We start from the raw sequence: 16,059 nt of genomic DNA on the forward strand, positions 1-16,059 counted from the left end.
GGCTCAGTGGTTAGCACTGTTACCTCACAGCACCAGGGTCCCAGGTTCAATTCCACCCTCGGGTGACTGTCTGTGTGGTGTTTGCAAATTCTCCCCGTGTCTGCATGGGTTTCCTCCCACAGTTTAAAGCTGTGCTGGCCAGGTGAATTGGCTATGCTAAGTTGCCCATAGTGTTAGGTGCATTAGCCAGAGGGGAGTGGGTTAACTCTTCAGAGGGCTGGCTGGGCCAAAGGGCCTGTTTCCACACTGTAGGGAATCTAAAATTCTAAATTTTAAAAAGGAAAGTCAACTTTAAAGGCTGAGGATAGGCTCAGTGAGGAAGTCATGCAAACTCATGTGGAAGAGCAGAGAGTTAAAACACCAAGGTTAGCAGCTGAAGTGGCTGATGATTATGAGCTGGCCCATAAAACATGGTTTAGCTTCCAGAATCAATTTCAGTCCATGACGGATAGAAATCCTCACATGGAAAGGGAAAGGTAAATCTCAGTGACGATCATAAGGATAACTTACAATAGGGTAAAAAAGAAACCCTTGAGGGGGACAAAGAAGTTAAAAGGCTCCAGTGTTTTCAATGTAATAAAGTGGGCCACATAAAATCACAATGTTGGTTGGCTAGGAGAAAGCCAAATGCAGGTGAGCCTTTAAGAGCAAGGTTTAGTGGACCTTATCAAATTGAGAGGCAATTGAATGAGGTGAACTACTTGATAAGGACTCCAAACAGGAAGAAATCTCAGAGTGTGTCATGTGATTTTGCTCAAAAGGTATTTTGATAGGGAAGGAAAGCAAGAGGAGAAGGTGTTAATAATTACAGCAAAGAAGAAAGAACCAAGCTCAGAGGATTCTGAATTGGGCATTCCTCAAATCAAATTGGACAATGAGGAAGTTGTCAAAGATTGGGATAAAGTATTGAGTTACCTTCCACAAGAAAATTGAAATGACCTGAAAGATTTATTACAACCATATGGGGGATATATGGAAATAAACTGGGATGTACCAACCTAATTAGGCATGATGCAGATATAGGACATACTGTTCCAATTAATAATCATCCTTATCAGCATAGCCCTCTAAAGTTGGCACAAGTTCAGAAGGAGATAGAGCACATGCTCCAAGAGCTTTTCTAAAAGCTGTTCTGTCTTGAGCCCCGGGCTGGGCTCCGATCAGTTTGGTTTGGTACAGAGATGAAAAGGATTTTGAGAGGCCTTTTGTTTATATGTAAACAGTTGAGACTTCAGGCCAAAGTGGTCATGCTTTAGAAGTGACCTGTATAAAGAAATGGTCAGCTCTCTAGCTGAGTTGAGCAGTTTTAGTTCAGTCTGACCTGGTGAGAAGTTCAAGAGGGAGCTGTGTGGAAACTCTCTCTCTCTTTTCAGCCTTTCAACTGCAACCTGTAAGCATGTGTTCCATTTAAACTGGTGTTTAAAGACAGTTTGCTTATTGGTACTGTTGTGTATATTCGGAACAGCACAATTAAGTCGAGTTGGATAGGTTGAGTTCTGTAGGGGTTCTTTATTCTGTTCTTTCTGTTTCATTGTGTAATTTTGTGAATACATTTTTGCCTGTTTTAAAAATTAGTAGTCAACCTAGCTAAATTAATCCAGGTAATTTTCACTGTACACTTACTGAAACAAATTGCAAAATTATGGTCTGAGCTGCCTGCTTAAAAATGTTTTGTGTGTTCTGGCTTAGTTCATGACATATGGTAAAATTTGATAGTCCATATTTCCCACTAATTTACCATGTTGTCAGTAGAACAGTTTACTTTTAAGGTTCAAAAATGAATAATTTGAATACCTGTCATTTGATATGGCAGGAACTCATCATAACAATTTGCTCCTATCTACAGTTATCATTCTGGACATTAGTTACATACAGAGATATTTTCAGAATTCGTGTTGCCTGATTTTAAGTTTAAACTAGTTACTTCACATATTACATTATTCATTATTAAGTCTTTGCTACACTGCTTGAATTTATTACAGTTTGTGTTTGCTTTCATTTAGTTCGCAAGATTACAAGACCTTAAACAGATATTAAATGATTTTAATATTGCATCTTATATTACAAGCAAGGTGAACTTTGGAGAGGTGCAAGCACAAAATGTACAGAGAAACAAATCCTAAGTGGGAATGGGCAATTTCCAAGGAGGAGTAGTTGGAAGGCCTACCACAGTTGTTTAGTATTTGTAGTGATTGGAATCAGGCAGACCTCGTTGACTATGAAATCCTTGACTGGGTTAATCCGGGTCAATTAGGAAAGCCTTGGCTGATCAATATAACCAAGAGATTAGAATCTCCTCAGTTGAGAGAGCTAACTCTGAGTTGGATGGCAACAGCCAACGTACTGTGCACTCATAAATAAAGGGTGACTTAGTGATGGGAACCAGCTTCTGAGCAGTTATTTCAGTCTGTCTCTTTGATTAGAAAAATAAGGAATGTGTCTTCCTTTGCAATAAAATATTCAGAACCTAATTGGTCTAATTTCTTTACCAGTAACCAATGAAGAATTTTCTTGAATGGCCTAAGTGGTGGACGGCACAGTGGCACAATGGTTAGCACTGCTGCCTCACAGCGCCAGAGACCCGGGTTCAATTCCCGCCTCAAGCGACTGTGTAGAGTTTTCGTATTCTCCCCATGTCTGCATGGGTTTCCTCCGGGTGCTCCAGTTTCCTCCCACAGTCCAAAAACGTGCAGGTTAGGTGAATTGGCCATGCTAAATTGCCCATAGTGTTAGGTGAAGGGGTAAATGTAGGGGAATGGGTCTGGGTGGGTTTCGCTTCGGCGGGTCGGTGTGGACTTGTTTGGCCGAAGGACCTGTATCCACACTGTAAGTAATCTAAGTCATCTTTCCCCTCACAGTAGATTCTGAGGAAATATGGTACACCTGAACCACCTCAACTTTAATACCCTTTTTTTAATCAATACACCCTTTTCAAAGATGTTTTTACTATTTCAGTAGGTTTTCCAGTAATTACAATGGAAACATAACTATTTTCTTTCGCTTATAAAATAAGAAAAAAAGGAGAAAATATTAGAATCTCCTCAGTTGAGGACTAACTCCAATCTGGATGGCCACAGCCAGTGTACTGTGACTTAGTAAATAAATGGTCACGAGACCCAGCCTCTGTACAGTTATTTCAGCATTCAATCCAAGTTCCTGAATATCTTTTTAAAGGATCCTGCAAAAATTCAGCCTTATAATCATAAGCCCCAAAAGCAATGACATGGGTGGAGGGATAACCAGTGACCAGGGTATGAAAGAAATCCTCTCCTATCACTTCAATGAGGCAATACCACAAGAATTTCCATGTGCAACTCAGATACAAGACAGGGTCCAGGTTTAACATTTTATCTGACCCACGGACAGGGCAACAATTGTTCAGTGGCATATTGAAGTGTCAGTCTGGATGAATATTGATTTTCAAAACAAATGCCTCAAAATTGCACTTATCAAAACTTTTTATCAAATCAACCTCATTTATATTGAAGAAAGCAACTAATCATTGAACTACAAGAAAGAAACAGGATTGATTGAGTAAACCTTTCAATGTGTAGGATTGAAGTGACTTTGAGAAGACTTATTTGTATTGACACATCTCATGGTAGAGATGGAGATTACATTACTATCGAGATTTAATTGTCAGTTGATTGCTATCTCGAAACTCTTTTTCAAATCATTAAATGAATTTCAATTAAACTTCTTGGTTGTGAGAAACGTATGATCAGCCACCCAATGAATCCTTGAGATCTACATGTCATCTAATACAAAAACATTTATTAAAAATTGAAGGAAGCTAAACCTTAATTTTATGATGATAAATGTGCCAAACAATTGCAAATCACAAGGAATGCTATTCTGCAATAATACACATTAAAACACGAAACTTGAGCTTACATAAAAACAAGTTTTAAAGATACTTTGAGCTAAAAGCTGATAAGAGAATGGTGGCATTCCTTTCAGGTTGAAACATGTGGCTGAGAAGTAGTTGTTAATTAGCAATAGAAGGTGGGAAAAATGCTCAACAGGTTAGGCAGCATCTGTGGAGTTGAAAATAGCATTTCCATACCTATGCTCACAAATGAACACAAAGAATATGGGACAGGTTTGGCAGCATCTGTGGGGAGAGAAATTCAGTTAATGGTTTGAGTCCCGAACTTTTTAATAAACATTTGTTAACATGTATCAATGACTCCAAGAGAATCAATGGTGCATATTCAATCTCAGAATCGTAATATCGAGGAAAAGGCTGTAATTTAAACCATTGCATATTATACATCTCAGTGTCAGAAAATGAATGAAGAAAGCATGCATGCTTTTTAATTCATGAGAAGAAGACTTTTAACACCCTTTTCCCAGATTGAATCATCTGGTTATGAGGAATAATGTGCAATTAAAGGGAACCTGACAGATTAAGGAAGAATGATAAAGCTGTCATAGTCCGAGAGCACCATAGGGCTGCGCTCTCATTAGAGAGAGAGATGACTCGTGATGGCTTTGGCTGAGGTCCATCACACTTCACACAAGGGGAGAGGCTGCGAAGGAGAATCCTGCATGGTAACCTCAACCAGTGTAAGATTTTGACGTGATTTGATTTATTATATCACATGTATCAAGATACAGTGAAATGTATTGTTTTGCGTGCTATCCAGAATAATGATACATTATATAAGTATATCAATGTAATAGAACAGAATGCAGAATATAGTGTTATGGACCAGACCTAACCCCTTCAAAATATATATTAGGAAGAGAGCCTAGACTCCAACATCTTATTTCAAAGGTGAGTGCAAAGTGTTGCATTCCAGATGCAATTTGATCGGTCAAACTATCTACATTTAGGCAAGACACACTTCAGAACATAGAACATAGAACATTACGGCACAATACAGACCCTTTGGCTCTTTATGTTGCATCAACCTGTGAAACCAATCTCAAGCCCATCTAATCTATACTATTCCATTATCATCTATATGTTTATCCAACGGCCATTTCAATGACCCTAAAGTTGATGAGTCTACTCCTGTTGCAGGCAGAGCATTCTGTGTCTCTACTATTCTCTGACATTTGTCCTAGATCTATCATCCCTCAAGTTAAAGCTATGTCACCTCATGCCGGCTGTCACCATCTGAGGAAAAAAGCTCTCACGGTCCACTCTATCTGATCATCTTGTATGCCTCTATTAAGTTACTTCTTAACCTTTTTTCTCTCTAACAAAAACAGCCTTAAGTCCCTCAGCCTTTCCTCATAAGACCTTCGCTCCATACCAGGCAACATCCTGGCAAATCTCCTCTGCATCCTTTCCAAAGCTTCCACATCCTTCCTATAATATGGTGAGCAGAACTGTCTGCATTACTCCAAGTGCAGCCGTGCCAGAGTTTTGTACAGCTGCAACATGACCTTGTACCTCCGTAAATCAATTCCTTTATTACTAAAAGCTAACACACCATACACCATCTTAAAAACACTATTAAGCTCAGTGTCAACTTTCAGGGATCTATGCACATGGACACCGAGATCTCTCTGCTCATCCACACTATCAAGAATCTTACCATTAACCTACCATTAGTATTCCTGTTACTCCTTTCAAAATGAATCACCTCATAATTTTCCGTAATAAGTTCCATTTTCTCAGTTCAGCTCTACAGCTTCTCTACGTCCCTCTGTAACTTGCAACATCCTTCTGCACTGACCTGTTTAGTCACTTTCTGAAAGAACTCAATAAGGTTTGTGAGGCATGACTTACACTTCACAAAACTGTGTTTACTGTCCCTAATCAAATTATTCCTTTCAAGATGATTATAAGTCCTATCTCTTATCATCCTTTCCAAAACTTTGCCAACAGCAGAAGTAAGCCTCACTGGTCTATAATTTCTAGGGTTGTCTTTACTCCCCTTCTTGAACAAAAGGTCAACATTTGCTATCATCCAGTCTTCTGGCACTAAAGGCTCTACAATCTCCTCCCCCACTTCCCATATTTGCATTTACAACGCAAAACCTATATGCTTACACGTCAGTTAAAATACAGACAAAATAAAAAGAAGAGAATTGGCTTAATTGTAACTGTGTTGAAATACTTACCAAATAATAGATATGTTGACTATTACTACTAATAATAGTTCCAATATAGTAACATCTCATAATTACACCCTTGGCAAAGGCAAATTCAGTAAAATAGATTGTCTCACATGCAATTCTAGCAACAGGAAGAGAACCCCAGATTTTAACTGTAAAAGAGAGATGAATAAAAGCTTCCAAATCCAGTTTCAAGATCACAGCAACCGCAGAAAGCTAATACTAAAAAAAATTGGTTCTGTAGGAGCTTGAATGGCTTTGTATAATCAGATGTGGCTAACATTGGAGCAGTGGATAACACAGCTTTTAGGCTGTCAATGGCTTCTGACATTCCTCCATCCACTGACATTTTCTGTACATCTTCAAAATGTCAGAGTGGAGCAACCACACTACTAAACTTTGGTAAAAACTTCCAGGAAAGACAATTTAGCCCCAGTAATCGTAGTACTTCCCTCTTTGTCAATGGTATGGGAAACTCCCCATAACCCTTGGTTACACATCTCATTTGTCGATATCCAATGACATGGCCCAGGAATGTGTCTTGGGCTTTTGTGAACACGCTCTTTGCAAATTTTATCACCAAGCCCTCTACCAAAGTCAATTGAACAATTCCAGTAGATGCTCCAAATGTTCCTTCCATCTCTGACTAAAATCACCATATCATCGATGTACAATTGGTTAATCCTAAAATGACTGAAATATGGCTAGCATATTTTTCAGACCAAATGGCATGGAAGTTAAACTGGGACAGCCTAATAAGCATCACAAAAGCCACAATTTCTTTTGCTGTCCTGGATAAAAGTACCTGCCAATATCTTCTGAATAAGTCGAACTTTGCAAGTGGTTTGTCCCTTCTTCTAAATACTGTCTCCCAAACATGAAATAAGATATGAATCAGATTTTGTAACTGCATTGGTTTTGTGGTAATCCACACAGGGGACCATCCTGTTTTGGCACCAATATTATGGGTGAGCTCCATTTGCTACAACCAATTTCACTTGTTTTCGAGTCTGCATTCAATCTCTTTTGAACCTGTGTCAACTTTAGAGGGTTAACTCTATAAGGATGTTGCTTAATTGGAACAACATTTCCTATATCTACATCATACCGAATCAGATTAGTTCTTCCCAACTAATTTCCACTCATCTCCCCATGTGATAATAAAAATTCTTTCAGGTCACTTTGATTTTCATCTGGAAGATAACTCAACAAGTTATCCCAATTTTTGACAACTACCTGACTGTCCAATTTAATTTGAGGAATGTCCAATTCAGAATCCTCTGAACTTGGTTCCTCAATCTGTATTGGAACCAATAGCACATTCTCCTTTTGCTTTCCTTCTCTATTAAAATAAGTTTTGAGCATATTCATATGACACAATGTGAGATTTATTTCTATCTGGTGTTCTTATCAAATAATTCACCTCACTCAATTTCCTTTTTAATTTGATAAGGCTCACTGAACCTTGCCTTTAAAGGCTCACTTACCATTGGGAGTAACACTAGTACTTATCTCTACTAACAAAATTACAAATGTTTGATTTCTTGTTTGCTTCCTGTTTTATCATGTGTTGTGTTACTTTCAAAAGCTGTCTCGCCAACACACCCACTCAATTTATCTTTCTCTGATATTTGACACATAGTCCAAAATATATGGCCTCTGAACTCTGACTCATCAATTTCTCCTTAATTAATTTCTATGGCCCTCTCATCTCATGCCAAAAAACTAGTTCAAATAGACTGAATTTAGTTGATCCTTTTGGTGCTTCCCTAATTGCAAAAAGTACAAACGGAATTCATTTATCCCAATCCTCTGGAGAGTCTTGACTATCAGCCCTCAACATGATCTTGAAAGTTTAGTACCACAATTCTAACACTCCTTGTGATTCTGATGGTAGATATTGGATTTTAAATGTTTATTCCTATGCTATCCATCACTTCCTTGAATAATTTTGAGATAAAATTTGACTGTTGTTCCAATTATATTTCTGTGGGTAGTTCAGACCTAGTAAAAAATTGAGTAACTCGTCTGCAATCCTTCTAGTCATGGTACAGTGATGTGGAATTGCCTCTGGAAATCTAGTAGACCCATTTACTATGGTCAACAAGTTCTGATTTGTTTTAGCAGGGGTCCTATGCAATCAATTCAGGTTTGATTAAAAAGTTCCTCAAATGTGGGAACGGGTATTAAGGGCACTATTTTTGTCACTGCTTGAGGTTTTCCAATTATCTGGCACATATTACATGTCCAGCAACAGTCAACCACATCTTTATGCAATCCAGGGCAATAAAAATGTTTTTGTATTTTCGCTTGAGTTTTCATTACTCTCAAATAATCTCCTACTGGGAATTCAGTTGTTCCTCACAACACCTCTTTTCTATAATGCAATGGTAATACAACTGATTAACTTCTGCCCATTTTTCATCCACTTGAATATGTGATGGTTGCCAGTTTCCCATCAAGACTTCATTTTTAAGGCAGTAGCATTCTGAGATACACTCGGATTTTTCTGTTCTATTTGCTTTTTCGATACAATTGTTTCAGTTTTTTATCTTTCTGTCATAATTCAGTTAATTTCTCTGAACTAAAAATCTCCATTTTGTCCTCCACTTTCCCTCAACCATTTGGTTTTGCATCGTTTTTGATAAACATACTTCAACTTCATTATCTTATTCTTTGAATTTTCCTCCAGTTTCCATCTGTGGCTTTATGGTCTTATAACCACACAGTCAGAAAAAAATCCAAGGATATACTTCCTGTAACACCTCAGTTGCCTGATTTTCTACTGAATATTCAGCCATTGTAGACATCACACTCACCTGTGATCCTGGTATATCATTATCAAGCAAAACCCATATTTCAGGAACCAAGAATTTCTCTATTACTTTTAACAAGACTTCACCACTTTTCACCATACTTTCCAACCTCACTTTATATAATGGAACACTGCTCTTCTCATGATGAACCTTATGTATTCTCTCTTTTTATGGTAACACACTTTCTGAATTACATATCTCTTCATCCCTCACCATCAAAGATTGACTTGCTCCTGTATCCCTTAAAATCTTAACTTCTTTACCCACTCCTCCTGGCATGCACAAAAGTAAACCTTCCCCAGGCAAGTAAATTCTTTAAAGAGATCTGGCACTTTCTTCGCAACCAACCCTTGACCAGGTTGCGAACCCTTTTGCAGCTTTTTAACCTCAACCTTTACCACTTCAACAAAACTTACTGGATTATCCTTTTTCCCACATCCATCTTCCCAAGTCTTTTCAAAGCTGCCAACATCGTAACTTCATATAGCCTACTTTATTCCAGTGAAAACATCTGAGCTTTTTTAACTTCTCTTTCCCCCTTATGGATTTCCTTTCTACCCTGTGGTAAACTATCTTTATTATCTTCAGTAGGATCTCCCTTTTCCTTACCATCTGAGGATTTCTCTATCCATCATGGATTGAAATTGATGTCAGAAGCCAAACTTTAATTTATGAACCAACTCATAAACATTTGCTATTTCTGCTGCTAATCTTGCCGTTCTAACTCTCTGCTCTTCCTCATGTGTTCTCACTACTTCAGCAAGTTAATTTTGGAACTCCAAAATAACCATCTCTTGAAGAGTATTGTATGTTTGATCTAACTTTTAATGCCCTTATTCACCTATCAAAATTACTTTGTTTGATCCTTTCAAACTCTATGTATGTTTGACCAGGGTACCTCCTTAGATTCCGAAATGTTGTCTGTTGGCTTCTATGCTCATATGCACTTAAGATGGCTTTCTCAATCTCCTCATACTCCCCAGATATCTCCTCTGATAGTGATGCAACTGCCTCACTCGCTCTTCCTACCAACTTTGCTTGAATCAATAATACCCACATGGTCACTGGCAATTTCATTTGTTTAGCCACTTTCTCAAATGAAATGAAAAGAAGGCTTCTACATCCTCCTTGCCAAACTTAGGCAATGCTTGGCAATATTTAAACTGATCCCTACCAGGCCTTTGACGATGATGGAATTGCTCTCTGTTACTGTCCTAATCATTACTCCTACCTTTCATCTTTCACTCTTAAGACTGAAAGAGCCATGACTGCACAAGGCATACCCTATGTAAAGCAACTGAATACAATACCTGAAATAAAACACCAACGCTCACCACTCGCTGACCTTGAGTCCAATAATCCTAAACAAAACCTAGAATTAGAAATTTTGGTCTTGATAAGAATTCCCATTTTGTTATGATCCAGTCCAAATCCTCTCAAAACTATATTAAGCAGGGAGCCTGGACTATAACTTTTCCTTTTTTTAAAGGTAAGTGTAAGGCGTTGCATTCCAGATACAATTTGATTTACCAAAGTACTTGATTTTAAGCAAAATGTACTTTATTTTGACACTACAGTTAAAATATGAGGAAAAAAATGGCTTAAATGTAACTCAATTGAAATGTTTAACAAAATCATATATGCATATTAACTACCATTAATTGACTGTTCCAATATAATAACATTTCATAACCATACCCTTGGTAAAGGCAGATTTAGTAAAATAGATTGTCTCACATACAATTCTAGCGATAGGAAGAGAACACTGGCTTTTAACTATAACAAAAAGCTTTCATATCCAGTTTCAAAACCCCAGCACCTGCAGAAAGCGAAAACTAAAAATCCTGGTTCTGTGGGAGCTTGACTTCACCCATTCAGGCTGCTTCTATTGTTCCAACTTTTTTAAAAAAACAAGGTCTCATGAGCTATTTATTTTATTCATTCTGAGAAAACCACTCTGTACCTCGGCCTCAAGCTTTCTCCATTAAAAACAACTAGGACAAAATAAACTCTGAAAGAATAATCTCAATAGTGTCACAGCTACAGAGAAGGTGTGGAGAAAGATAAATTTTAATGAATGCAAGGTCAATTAATAAGTTGGATAACAGCAGGGAAGAAGCTGTTCTTGAATCTGTTGATTCGTGTTTTCAAACTTTTCTATCATCTGCATGAAGGAAGTGGTTGGATGAGAGCATAACCAAGGTGTACAATGTCTTTGTTATGCTGGTTGCTTTTCTTAGGTAGCACTAAGTAGAGATGGAGACAATGGATGAAAGGTTGATTTGCGTGATGGACCGGGGTGCATTCACAACTCTGTATTTTTCTTGGGTCGTGGGCAGAACAATTGAAATCATGAAATTAGCATCACAAATCAGCCAGGAGAAAGTGAGGACTGCAGATGCTGGAGATCAGAGTCGAGAGTGACTCCACAATCCTCACTCTTTCCTTTTTGCGTTGATAAGATGGTGGCAATTTCAATAGACAGGTTATCCAGACAACAATGCTATTGTACTGATGTTATTGGTCAAGGCAGCTGGTGGAATTTAAATTCACTTTAATAAATATGGAACAACAAGATTGGTAGAGTGGTTAATAGTGAAAAAAAGATGGTTGCAGGTTATAGATGGGTAGGTCTGATGGGAATCCTGATGAAGGGCTCCGGCTGGAAATGTTGATTTTCCTGCTCCTCAGATGCTGCCTGACCTGCTGTGCTTTTCCAGCAACACACTCTCAACTCTGATCTCCAGCATCTTCAGATCTCATCGTCTCCGAGTTAATTTCAACCTTACTGCGAGGTCTAATGGGAAGACCAGTGGCAGTTTGTATTTCACCCTGATAAGTGTGAAGTGATGCGATTTGAAAGAAGAAACAAGGTGAAGGGCCATTTAATGAATGGCAGGACCTTGGACACTTTAGAGGAACAAAGGGATTTTGGGACAATTATTCATAGATTCCTGAAGTTGGCAGAGTATATGAATAGTTTCAGAAGACATATGGGTCACTTTCTTTCATAAATCATGGCATAGAGTATAAGAGTAAGGAGGTAATGTTGAAGTTGTACAGAGCATTAGTGAGGCCACAACTAGGAGTCCTGTGTACTATTCTGGTCACCTCACTACAGGAAGGATGTGATAGCATGAGAGGAGCACAAAGGATATTAGCCAGGACATAAAATGCAATGGAGAATTTGAGCTATATGGAGGGAATACATAGGCTAGGATTGTTTTCTTTAGAACAGGAATGACTGAAGACGGACATGATTGAAGTGTGTAAGGGTCATGATCAAGCAGAATAGAGAACAACTGTTTCCCTTAGTTGAGGATCAATCACAAGATGGTACAGTTTTAGAGTAAGGGCAGGAGATTCAGAGGGGATTTGGGAAAGGAATGTTTTGACTCAGAGGGTGGTGGGAATCTGGAATGCACTTCCTGGGAAGTTAGTGGAGGCTGGAAACTTTACCACCTGTTAATAAAATATTTGAATGAGTACTTCAAATATTATAACATTCAAAGATATGGGATAAGTGCAGGACATTAGGATTAGCGGACTTTTAGTGGTAGTTATATCAGTGAAGACTCGATAGGCTGAAGGAATTTTTCTGCTATATGAATCTCCGAATCTTTGTCTATTATATTCTCAAGAATGTTGCTACAGCAAAATAACTGATTATTGCAAAATAACATCTGGTTCCCTACTGCTCTATAAGAAGGGAAATCTATTATCCTTCCTTGGCCTGGCTGCATGTGACTCCAGACCTACAGCAATGTGGTTGACTCTTAACTGCCCTCTGAATTGGTCTAACAAGCCATTCAGTCCCAAGGCAATTTGCAATGGGCAATAAATTTTGATACTCATTTCCAATAAAAGATCAAAGGAAAATAGCTGTAAATGGACAGACATTGAAAATCTCATAATTATTTCAAAAACTTGAATTGTAATGAACTTTGTGATTAAACATAAAGCAAGATTGATATGTACCTCTGATTGTCTGATTCACTAAAATGGACATGCAGATAATAGTGTAATCCTTGTTTAGACAGAGTATCAATTTGCATATGATTGGTCATTACTAAACTGGAACCTGAAGAAACAATATCCCTTGAGTAGTTTCTGAACACCAGGAGAACAAAACTAGCCGACAGCTCTAAATTCATGACTGACTACTTATTAAACTATCTGCTGAATAATGTATATTTATGTGATTAAAAGTCTGGCACATAATGTGATTAAACATTATGTGTAAATTGGTGCATTAAATCTGCCTGTAGCAGAGAGGAAGAAAAAACTACATGTTGCGCTTTTCTGAATGGTTAAAGTAAGTAATTTAAGCAGACCAATTTTCTAAAATATAAATCAGAAAAAGCTGCACAAAATGCAACCCTTGCAACTTCAATTGTATCACTTATTTTTCATGTTGGTTCCAATTGGATATTGAATTTAGGAAAAGGAATCCATAATAATGCAATACTTCCAATAGCAACTATACAATTCACTTTATACCTTTCCATATTCTTTCTTTTATCCTTTACAGATGTGGACGTCATTAGCAAGGTCCAGCATTTATTATCCATCTATAACTGCTCTTGAGAAGACCTTGCTGATATATCTTCTTGATCCAAGGGATTGATGCATCCAGTTCTGTTTACGGCAAAGTTTGAGAATTTTGATGCAGCAAAAATAAAGGAACAGCAATGTAGTTCCAAGTCAGGATGATAAATAGCTACAAATGACAAATTAAACTAGTCCCACTTGCCTGCTTTTGGTCCATATCCTTCCATACCTTTCCTATTCATGTTTTTTTTTATATTTTAAGCTGTATCTACATCCACTGCTGCCTCTGGCAGTTCATTCCACACACGAACCACTCTCTGTGTAAAAGGTTGCCCCTCATGTTCTTTTTAAAACTTTCTCCTCTCACCTTAAAAATATGCCCCCGGTCTTGAACTTCCCAATCCTAGGGAAAAGACACTGATTATTCAGCTTTTCTATGCCCCTCATAATTTTATAAACTTCCATAATGTCACTGCTTAAACTCCTATGCTCCAGTGAAAAAAGGCCCACTCTATCCACCCTCTCCTTATAACTCAAACCCTTTAGTCTTGGCAACAAACTGCCAAATCTTTTCTGAACCCTCTCCAATTTAATAATATTTTTCTCGTGACAAGGTAACCAGAGCTGCATACAGTGCTCTGGAAAAGGCCTCACCAAGGTCCTGTACAACAACAACATGACATTCACATTCCTAAGCTCAAAGGTCTAAGCAATGAAGGCAAGCACACGGAACACCTTCTTAACAACCCTGTCTACTTGTGAGGCAAATTATGTACCTGAACCCCTCGGCCTCTCTGTTCTACAACACTACCCAGTGCCCTACCATTAATTGCTTAAGTCCTATCCTTGTCTTTTTTACTAAAGAACAATACTTCACATTTATCCAAATTAAACTCCAGCTGCCAATTGATCAAGAGCTCTTTGTAATCTTAGGTAACATTCATTGCTGTCTGCTATTTCACCAATTTTGGTGTCATCCGCTAACTTACTAACCATGCCTCCTATATTATCACCCAAATAATTTCTGTAACTAACGAACAAATGTGGACCCAGGACCGATCCCAGTGGAACATCGCTGATCACAGGCCTTCAGTCCAAAGAGCACCCCTCCACCTCTCCCTTTGTCTCCTACCATTGTATCCAATTGGCAAGCTCACCCTGATCCCATGTGATCTAACTTTACTAATTAGTTTACCATGTGGAAATTTGTCAAAGGCTTTACGAAAATCCATGACACATTACAAGTAACCCCACTTAACTATACACTCTCACACACACACACCCACACATAAGCACACCTACACATACTGATATACTCACACACTCACACAGAAGTTGCATTTGCAGAATTGTGTTTGCAGATATGGTGTATTTTGTTCAAAAAGCATACAATCTGTAGGGAGTCAATCCAAGTGACATTTTATAAATTCCTACTTTGGAAATAGAACCAGTCTGACTCAAGATTGGAATACATACAGGATCTCCCTTCACACCTTTAATGCATTGTCAGAGCTGAGGTGTCACTTTTTTTAAAATATAAAACCTTAAGTTATCTTGGGAATGTTACTTGGAAGGAGTTCTGGGATTTATGTATCAATGAAGCAAAACCTGCGACCCAGTCTAAAAGATGAAAGACAACAGCAATCTAGGTTTGCTCAATCCATCACATCAGTTGTATGACACTATGATCTTTTGCTATAAATTCTGTGTCCAATGATCCTGTTCCACTAGCTACCTCATGAAGGAGCAGCTCTCTGAAAACTTGGACTTCCAATGAAACTTGTTGGACTATAACCTGGTGTTGAGTGATTTTTAACTTTGTCCACCCAGTCCAATATTGACACCTCCACGTCATAAAATCCATGTAAACAACGTTGACTGCCCCCCCTGATTATGAGACAGTTTGTTATCTTGCCTGAAGCTTGATTTCTTCCCTTAGGCTTTAAGTCATTGATCTTTCTCTTTAAAGCATAGCCTTATTGAGCGCTAGTACAGCTCAACATATGATGGGCATCTCCCAATATTTACCAGACATCTCTCTTTTGGAATTGTTTTGTCACGATTCCTGTTTTTATTCTTCCTGAGTACAGTATTTCTTCTCCCCTGAACCATTAGCATGATTTTTGTGCTTTTATTCAGCTGTTGATTTGATCATTCATAGTTCACTACCTCCAATCCTCTGCATTCATTCACTGACATATTTTACTTTTGTAAGATGGACTAGTATATTCCTAAGTAGTGAAGCTGTAAGTTTTCTGAGCATGGCCATGCAGTAGATGGGTGTATACAAATAAAAACTAATTACTGTTTGTAACTTCAGACCTGCAGATGCAAAATACTATGTGAAGTGAAATCTCTTCATGTAACATCAATAATGGAGTAAAATATGTATTTACATTTAATTTTTCCTTTCTGCAAATTTATGAGGCAGTTTAAATATCTTAAGATAAATAAAGGAGGGACCTTGTTGAATGTAAAATGCTTACCTTTTTCATTGTGGCTCTCTGTTGCATAACTCCTAGAACTTTTATGAAGTATTACATTTCTGAAATGCAGTAATTGTTTTTTCATAAGCAAACCGTGTTGTCACTTTCCATCCATTGATGTCCAACAGATTACA

This window comes from Chiloscyllium punctatum, chromosome 10 (genome assembly GCF_047496795.1).
Source record: "Chiloscyllium punctatum isolate Juve2018m chromosome 10, sChiPun1.3, whole genome shotgun sequence".
Taxonomy (NCBI): Eukaryota; Metazoa; Chordata; class Chondrichthyes; order Orectolobiformes; family Hemiscylliidae; genus Chiloscyllium; species Chiloscyllium punctatum.